Consider the following 8676-nt stretch of genomic DNA (forward strand, 5'->3'; position numbering starts at 1 on the left):
CATAAAAATATGGCACAACTGCTGCAAATATATATGTAGTTTTAGCTACTGATTCACTGTGCCCCGGTTTCCCCTACTGTATGTGGTCAAAATCAGTAGAGGTACGGCTTGGTAGATGTTAATCTGTTGCCTCCACCAAGGAAAAAAGTCGTCTCATTAGCTGTTCAGCCTTAAATTCCAGTGTGTATTTGTTCAGTGTTGTACTTTTTTGTTGTTGTCTTGGTAAAGTTTTTGCAGGGTGCTACATGATTCTGAACAACTGTTGGTCATGGCGCTGCCCACTGTTGAATACAGGCAGTAATTTAGTTGACCGGAAATAGTCATATTAAAACATCTTTAATAATCAAGCCTCTGAGTGCTCTACTCACCTTTGACAGTTTCTTTAAAAAAAAAAAAAAACTTGCTGTATAATCAAATCGGTGAATATCAAAGGGGCAAGTACAGTAGAACTCTAACTCTAACACAGAGTTTTTCTTCAACTTATTATTGCGTATTGCAAACAAATGTGTTCATCCAGTTTGGATTACTTACTTCGGTAATTGCCATTACCAGCAGATCATTGCTAGAAACTGGTATATTTAGCAAAAATACACAGTGTCGGCTGACTTGTAGGCGTTGTTTTGAAGCTGTTTAGAACATATGGTGGATTTGTAATCTGTGTGGCAGCTGATGTATTCACACTTGTGGACTAATTTCAGAAAATAATTTTTCTAAAGCAAATGGATCAAAAATGAGTACAGCGCTCTGACACTTTCTTGATGACAATGTTTTAATATCAGTACGGTGTAAAAAAAAGGTGAACTTATTCTTTAATGACAAGTTATTTATGGTAACTAATTTTGTTTGGTAGTAAACAGAAATTTATGTTTAAAGAGTTAAAAAAAGAAGAAGTTTTTTTTCTGATGCCGGTGCATCTGGATGGTAGATTGAGTGAAGAATACCATATGTGACATCCTGTTGACGAGAGGCATCTCCTGTGGTTAAAGCCAAACATGTTGTGTGAGGGGGTTTCAGAATCGGCCCGATGTGCTGCTTTAGTTTTGCATGTCCTGATAGTTTGTCACTTACTGTGCTGTCAGTAGTAACAAACATAATTGAAGTACTATTGCAGTTACGTTAAGAATTGGACTTCTGACGTGTGCTGTTAGATTGGAGTAGTGCGACAGTTATTTGAGTCTCTCTTGATTATATGCATAATAACAAAAATAAGTGAGGTTCCTCGTGGCAGTGTGTTAGTGTTCCACTTTTGTCAGTTTATGGACCAAATGTTCCACAATCATCAGTGATCAGTGTAGTTTTTGTGCCTGATTCTCAAGGACAAGCTGTTGTGAGTAGGAACTATCTGTCTATACCTCAGTAATCCTCAGCAGTTCACTTGAACATTGTGAGTCTTTACTTTTGTATTTTCTCTGTTCCATGTAGTGGTTTGTTGTTTGTTACAATCAGGCTTCAGAGCCGTAACATTGGTGCTTTTTAGCTTCTATATGTCTGTTTGCAGTCTTCTTCCAAAACCTCATTAGTGTCAGCTGTGGTACCACAGTTGTGTGGTCATCTTTTTCTGCTTATTTTCCCTCTTACTTGTTTATGTATATTTGTAGTATCAGCATCTGTTTATCACATACCCCTGTTTATGTCTGATTTGTTGAAGTGCACAAATAAAATCATTAACATGAATGTGAAACCTGATGCATGATTAGCAACAAAAACACAGGCCTCAAGTTTAATAGTGGAAACAAATGCTTTTATTAAAACTTGTTGAACTTATAGCTGCAAAATAGAAAAGGTTTGGTGTGGAAAATTGGAAAACAAACAAAATACAGCGGTTCTTACATTTACTTAGACTTCTGTTTCATTTCAGACAGTATGAACCTGTGATATTTCATGTTTTGTGGGACAACCTCATTTCATTTGGGAATACAGTAAAACTTGCATATATAAAGGATTCAGGTGGACCAGCTAATTTTGTCCGTTATAATCTAAAACCATTTTATGTATATAACGGACAAAATCTATGATATGTGTGTAACGGATTAGTTACAGCCAGGAGGTGCCGAACGATTAAGAAACGCTTCATGTCGCTTCAAATACATACTAGTTCTGATTCTAATGGATGGCAAGTGTGAATTTAGATTAATAAATTGTAGAGGATGTAAGGAATTAGATTAATATTTTATTTGCCTGACAGCAGTAATATGTGTGTGTGTGTGTGTATGTATGTGTATATATAACTATATTATAATAGCCAAGTGGCGTGCGTGTGTGTGCGTGTGTGTGTGTGTGTCTTTGATCATGAAAAAACTGGGGAGAGCTGACATTTGCTGTTTATCATGTTTATGGATTTTGGGTCAAGAATGAATGCTGCGAAAACGAAAAGTTGATGGGACAAATATTTTTGGAGAAATGAGCAATTTTAGCTAACCAATAAACAATGGATGATGTGCTGCAATGCACCATGAGAGTTCAAGGTCTGGAGGTTTTAAATGTTATTGTGGTTTATGTTAGTTTAATAGTGTTGTTAGTGTTATTGGTCTATTGTGTTTTTGTAGCTCAGTGTTGCTATTACCATGAGTGACTTAAGTTTCATGTTGATACCATGAGTGAAATGTTTAGTGGTTTTAATGTCTTCAGCCACTGCCATTGTTTGTCAAATTCAAAGCGCGTGTGTGCGCACAACTTCGATCAGGGATAAACAGAGCACAACTAACATTTGCTGTTTGGTACGCTTAAGTATTTTGGGTCAAGGATGGACAGCGCCAAAACGGAACACTGATAAGACTAATAAGCTATGAATATTAGCTAATGTCGCTAATTACATTTTGGACCCGCACACCTTTCCAGCAGGGAGCAGTAAATCATCTTTATATTAAAAGCATGTTTGTGTTATATTAAGCGTGTTATATTAAACTTATGTTAGAGTTGTTACGCATATATTTGTAAATACGTTAAAAATACATGGATGACACAAGCAAGTGAAAACACTTATTTCCATTGTGGTCCATTTAAAAATCAAATGACAAAATAGAAGTAATTAAAAAAAAAATGATGATAATAATATAATAGTGTGTATATGATAACAACCTAAACAATTTATAAATACATTAAGGCAGTAAATTAACATTAACAATTACATAATTAACAGAAAATAAAAGGGTTGAGTTCCTCTTCTAAAAACTGTTGAGGTGTAAGGTTCTAAAAACATTCAGGACTGACACTCCATTCCAACTCATTGCTTAATTTATTACCACCCTTGAAAAATGTCACCTACCTATTTTATAAACACTACCCAATCCAGTGAGGGCAACACGCTGGCTAGTCTGTGTGTGTGTGTGTGTGTGTGTGTGTGTGTGTGTGTGTGTGTGTGTGTGTGTGTGTGTGTGTGTGTGTATATATATATATATGTATGTGTGTATATATGTGTGTATATATATGTATGTGTATATATGTATACACGAGGGTAGGCTGAAAAGTTCTAAGGCTCCCCATGAAGGAGTAATGCATTAACTGCATTATAGTGAGCTTAGAACTTTTCAGCCTACCCTCATGTGTGTGTGTATATATGTGTGTGTGTATATATATATATATATATATATATATATATATATATATATATGCTTAATTTAAAAAAAAAAAAAAAAAAATACAAAATTTAAGCAGCAGCTTGGATTGAAGGTGTTCTTTTTCCCCACCATAATGCTTGGTGAGCTGTTAAAGTGACAAGGATATACAATGGATTGACAATAATGATATTTCATTCTGCTCTGTGCAAGTGGAATATCTAGTGTAAATGCATTACATTGCTCCCTATAGGCCTGTTCTGTTTAGTTTTGCGTCTGCCAGATATTGTCTAACAGCCTCCACATGACTTCATCTTGGCCAGTCAGACCTGCTTTATAACACTAATACGAGGTCTGTTAGAAAAGTATCGGACCTTTTATTTTTTCAAAAACCATATGGATTTGAATCACATGTGATTGCATCAGCCAAGCTTGAACCTTCGTGCGCATGCGTGAGTTTTTTTCACGCCTGTCGGTTGCGTCATTCGCCTGTGAGCAGGCTTTGTGTGAGCAGTGGTCCACCCCTCTCGTCGGATTTTTATTGCGAATAAATGTCTGAACGATTTAGAGCTTTGCTGCATCAATTTTTTCCAGAAACTGTGACAGACCTCCAGGTGGACACCATTCAGAAAATTCTGTTGGCTTTCAGGGACGATTTTATGGGCATTACACAGATTAAGGAGTGCTCCAGCCGGTTTAAAGACCGCCCACAGCGTCTGAGAGCGCACCGCGCTCCGAGCGCTGATTGACAGGCTGAATCAACCAGATCATTTCCAACGTGAAGGCTTTGTTGATCCGGGATGTCGTCTGACTTACACAAAAATGGCAGGAGACGTGGACATCAGCACTTTTTCGGCACATTCCACTGTTACAGGAGTTTTTTTCATGGAAAGAAAAGCGGACGGATGTGCCACCGTGCCACTCATGCCGCGGGGCAAAACCACCTCCGTGCTGGTCTCACAGGACGGCTTTGAGATGGCTTTCAGATGGCTGTCGGTGGGTTTTCAGTCGTGTGACTAACCGAGAAATTGTGGATGAGCCTGGACATACCAGAACATGTACTGTGAGGCTTCATCACGGCGTTGCTTTGCGTCATGCGGCTCCACCGCAACACGCGGAATTCCTCCGCACGTCTGTCTCAATGTGCTGAAAAAGTGCTGATGTCCACGTCTTCCGCAATTCCTGTGCTAGTCAGAGGACGTCCCGGATAAAACACAGCATCCAGTTTGGAAATGAACGGCACATTCCACTGTTACAGGTGTTTTTGTCATGGAAAGAGTAGCGTAGGAATTCTGCGCGTCGCGGCAGAGCCGCATGGCGCAAAGCAACGCCGTGATGAAGCCTCACAGGACATGTTCTGGCATGTCCAGGCTCATCCACAATTTCTCGGTTAGTCACATCACTGAAAACCCACCAACAGCCATCTCAAAGCCGTCCTGTGAGACCAACACGGAGGTGGTTTTGTCCCGCGCCATGAGCGGCTCCGTGGCGCATCCGTCCGCTTTTCTTTCCATGAAAAAAACTCCTGTAACAGTGGAATGTGCCGAAAAAGTGCTGATGTCCACGTCTCCTGCCATTTTTGTGTAAGTCAGACGACGTCCCGGATCAACAAAGCCTTCACGTTGGAAATGATCCGGTTGATTCAGCCTGTCGATCGGCGCTCGGGGCGCGGCGCGCTCTCAGCAGCTGTGGGCAGTCTTTAAACCGGCTGGAGCACTCCTTAATCTGTGTAATCCCCATAAAATCATCCCTGAAAGCCAACAGAATTTTCCGAATGGTGTCCACCTGGAGGTCTCTCACAGTTTCTGGAAAAAAAATTGATGCAGCAAAGCTCCAAATCGTTCAGACATTTATTCGCAATAAAAATCTGACGAGAGGGGTGGACCACTGCTCACACAAAGCCTGCTCACAGGCGAATGACGCAACCGACAGGCTTGAAAAAACTCACGCATGCACACGAAGGTTCAAGCTTGGCTGATGCAATCACACGTGATTCAAATCCATATGGTTTTTGCAAAAAATAAAAAGGTCGGATACTTTTCTAACAGACCTCGTATTTTTCCCTTTTTTGTACAGATAAGCTACATTAACTGATTTATGTGCATACAATCTTTTTTTATTAATCTGTAATCAAACTAACTGTATTCTTTAGTGTTTTGTATAATTTACTTTTGCTTGCTTTTGTTTATAGTGATGTGTTTAGTGACTGCAGGATAAAGGATGACTTACTTGTTCACATAGTGTCAACATTACGACGGCGTTTTAGGGCCACATAGAATTATTATTTTTTTTACTTCAAAATAAATTAGTAATATTACGAGAATAAAGTTGTAATATTACGAGAATAAAGTTGGAATTGTAAGACTTTGAGAATAAGTTTGTAATATTACGAGAATAAAGTCATAATTTTACGAGAAAAAAGTCGTAATTTTACGAGAATAAAGTCGTAATATGATATTACGACTTTATTCTCGTAAAATTACGACTTTATTCTCGAAGTCCAAAAAAAGAAATTCAATGTGGCCCTAAAACTCCGTCGTACAACATACAGTATATGTTGTGATTACATAAAAATATTCATGTGAAAGATCTGAAGAACATCATATGACACAACTGGATGTCACTGGCTCAACTTTTTTGTGTTTGCAGCATTGTTGTGTTTGTGGTCAAATTCCTATGACTGGGTTACATTTAGGGAATACCCTGTTGTCTGAGGATGGTCGGACGTTCATGTTGGGTTATATAGTGGAACATACAGCTTTACTGGTGACGCATTAGCGGATCAGTAAAACGGATATGTTCGACCGTATAACAGCATGAACGTCCACACATCATCAGACATAAGGGGCTTATTCCCATTCCAATCCAATTCCATCGTAAGCAAGGTTTATTTTTGTGTAGGTAATTCGGCTTACTGTGAAACAGCGATCATCTCTCCAAAAGCGGCCAGGGGGCGGAGTAATCCATTGAATGTGAAAATCCATCAAACGTGAAACGGTAATTCTGTATCAGAATCCACATCAATACTTTCGTATGGTAGCGTAAATTTACTCATTTCGGCGGTGGCCCGCGACTTTCTCTCACGCCGAGCTAACAGTTAGCAGCATGTACAGCCAGTGTTCTGAAGAATTGTGCGTCTCGAAAGTTCCGCGTCGCGACAATAATGCGCATGTGCGCGCATGTGCAGTTGCGCACGGAGGGCACTAATGACATTCGAGAGTAATCGCATCTCGTCAGAATACCGGTCAGGACACAGAGTAATACATCTTTGGCCAGCGTTGTTGCAAAAATAACACGTATATAAGATATTATACAGCCTGCGCTCTCACATGATTAACCTCGTGGAAAAAAATGTAATTGGATTAGAATGTGAATTCAAAAACACAATGAATTGTAGACACAGATCTGCCCCCTGTAGCCCACAAACCCGAAACAGCGTCATAGCAGCAGTCTCTCTTCAGCCTGAACTCTGCAGTATGTGCTCGTTTTCTAATAATCAGAGTGACGTTCTGTCTTAGCAGTCTTAGCTGTTTCACCCAGATGTTTGTGTTGCTCTCCTCAGTGGACTTTCCTCTGTATTTGCTTTACTTTATCTCTTTTGCAGTGTGAAGGCCAGGGGTTCACTGGGGACGCTGGCAGGTTCACGGCCAGAGGTCCTGTTTACTTCCTCTAATTAATTTTTAAATAGCCAATACAAAGTTACCAAGATAAGCGGCACATAAGGACAATCGGATGTTTTCTATTTGAAATATATTGATCTGTAGCTTTTTAATCATTAACTTTGTGTCTATTGGCCACAGAACAAACTTTGCCTTGTCATTTTTAACCTCATTAATGTATTTGGCCAAACTTGCTCAGTGTTGGATCTCTCACTTCTGTCTTTGTTGAGCTGATGTGCTTTTTCCTCACATTTCATTTTCAGATACTTGAGGGCCCATATATTGCATTTCTGTGCCATGATTTGCAGGAGTCGCATTTCCAGCAAGTGTACCAGTACTTTTACCAGTAGTCATCACCAATTAAAATTTTTGTTGAGAAATGTTTTTTTTTAATGTCATTACCATGCAGAATTAATGTATCTTGAAATGGCATTGTGCACGTAGCCTGTTGTCCAACAAATGTTTGAGGGAGTCTTGAGCTGATGGCTCCAGTTTGGTATTTTTATTTTTTTTATTTTTTTTCTGCTGCCTTATCTGATTTCCCCCCGAATCAGGGTTCCTTTGAATTGCAATCAAGTTGATTTAACACTTTGAGCGGATTTGTGTGTGTCACACTCACATGGCATATTTTACTGTGTAAATGTGTGAAAATCTCTTTTTCTAAATTCATAGCCCTGTAGCTGTAAAGGAGTTTGAATTTTGTTGTTGTTATTAATTATTGACATTATTATCATTATTGTTGCAAACCATGCTAACAAAATCCATTGGAAGCTTAAAAGTATCTTACTGTTATCTTTTTAGCAAGAATCATAAAAGTAGTCAGTAACGTTTGTACCCAAAAATACCCCATGGACCTTAACGAAGTTCATCCACAAAATAAATATTTTTCAAGTGTCTTTCTGTGCCTGTTGCTTTAAATGGAAAGGACAAACTGTTGTTTGTCAAGAGAAGGGTATCTTACTATAGTGATCATAGAGTGTGTATGTATGCCAACTACACACACAACACCCCCATACATGCCCCACCCATAGTATGGATTTTTGCTGGTTCATGTAATGGCTGAATAGTCAGTCTGTCATTTTTCACTGGCTCTGTCGACGTGTCACAGTACGATTTCCATGATGGGTGTTACAGAAGTCAGGCATGAGTGGTTTCGCCTTGTTTTTCACAGGGGACTTTGTAAAATTGTGGAATTTTGAAGATGTGCAACTGTAAAGGTGGAAAAAAAATGCAGATTTTAATCTCTGTTGATAACGACATTTGTGTGGGTTGAAAAGATGGGGAACAGAGTAGGTGTGCGACGATTCTGAATAACATTGAGCCCATTCACAAATTAAAAACTCTTCATAAAAATTGTCAAAATAATTTGCAGAAATCACAGCAGTGAGTTCTTTACATTTGCCATAACTGGTAAACAAAAGGCAACGCGGTGGATCATCCACAATCAACAATTCCCAAATCAA

At 39.1% G+C, this 8676-nt stretch overlaps 1 long non-coding RNA gene across 1 annotated transcript; it reads left to right on the plus strand.

Moving 5' to 3' along the window:
- The first annotated feature begins 602 nt into the window (after positions 1-602).
- Positions 603-7574, plus strand: LOC117519867. Its single transcript, XR_004563464.1, has 4 exons — positions 603-683; positions 1779-1783; positions 2145-2149; positions 7564-7574. It is a non-coding gene; the product is annotated as an uncharacterized LOC117519867 (long non-coding RNA).
- The last annotated feature ends 1102 nt before the right edge of the window (positions 7575-8676 follow it).

Source organism: Thalassophryne amazonica, chromosome 11 (genome assembly GCF_902500255.1).
Source record: "Thalassophryne amazonica chromosome 11, fThaAma1.1, whole genome shotgun sequence".
Classification (NCBI taxonomy): domain Eukaryota; kingdom Metazoa; phylum Chordata; class Actinopteri; order Batrachoidiformes; family Batrachoididae; genus Thalassophryne; species Thalassophryne amazonica.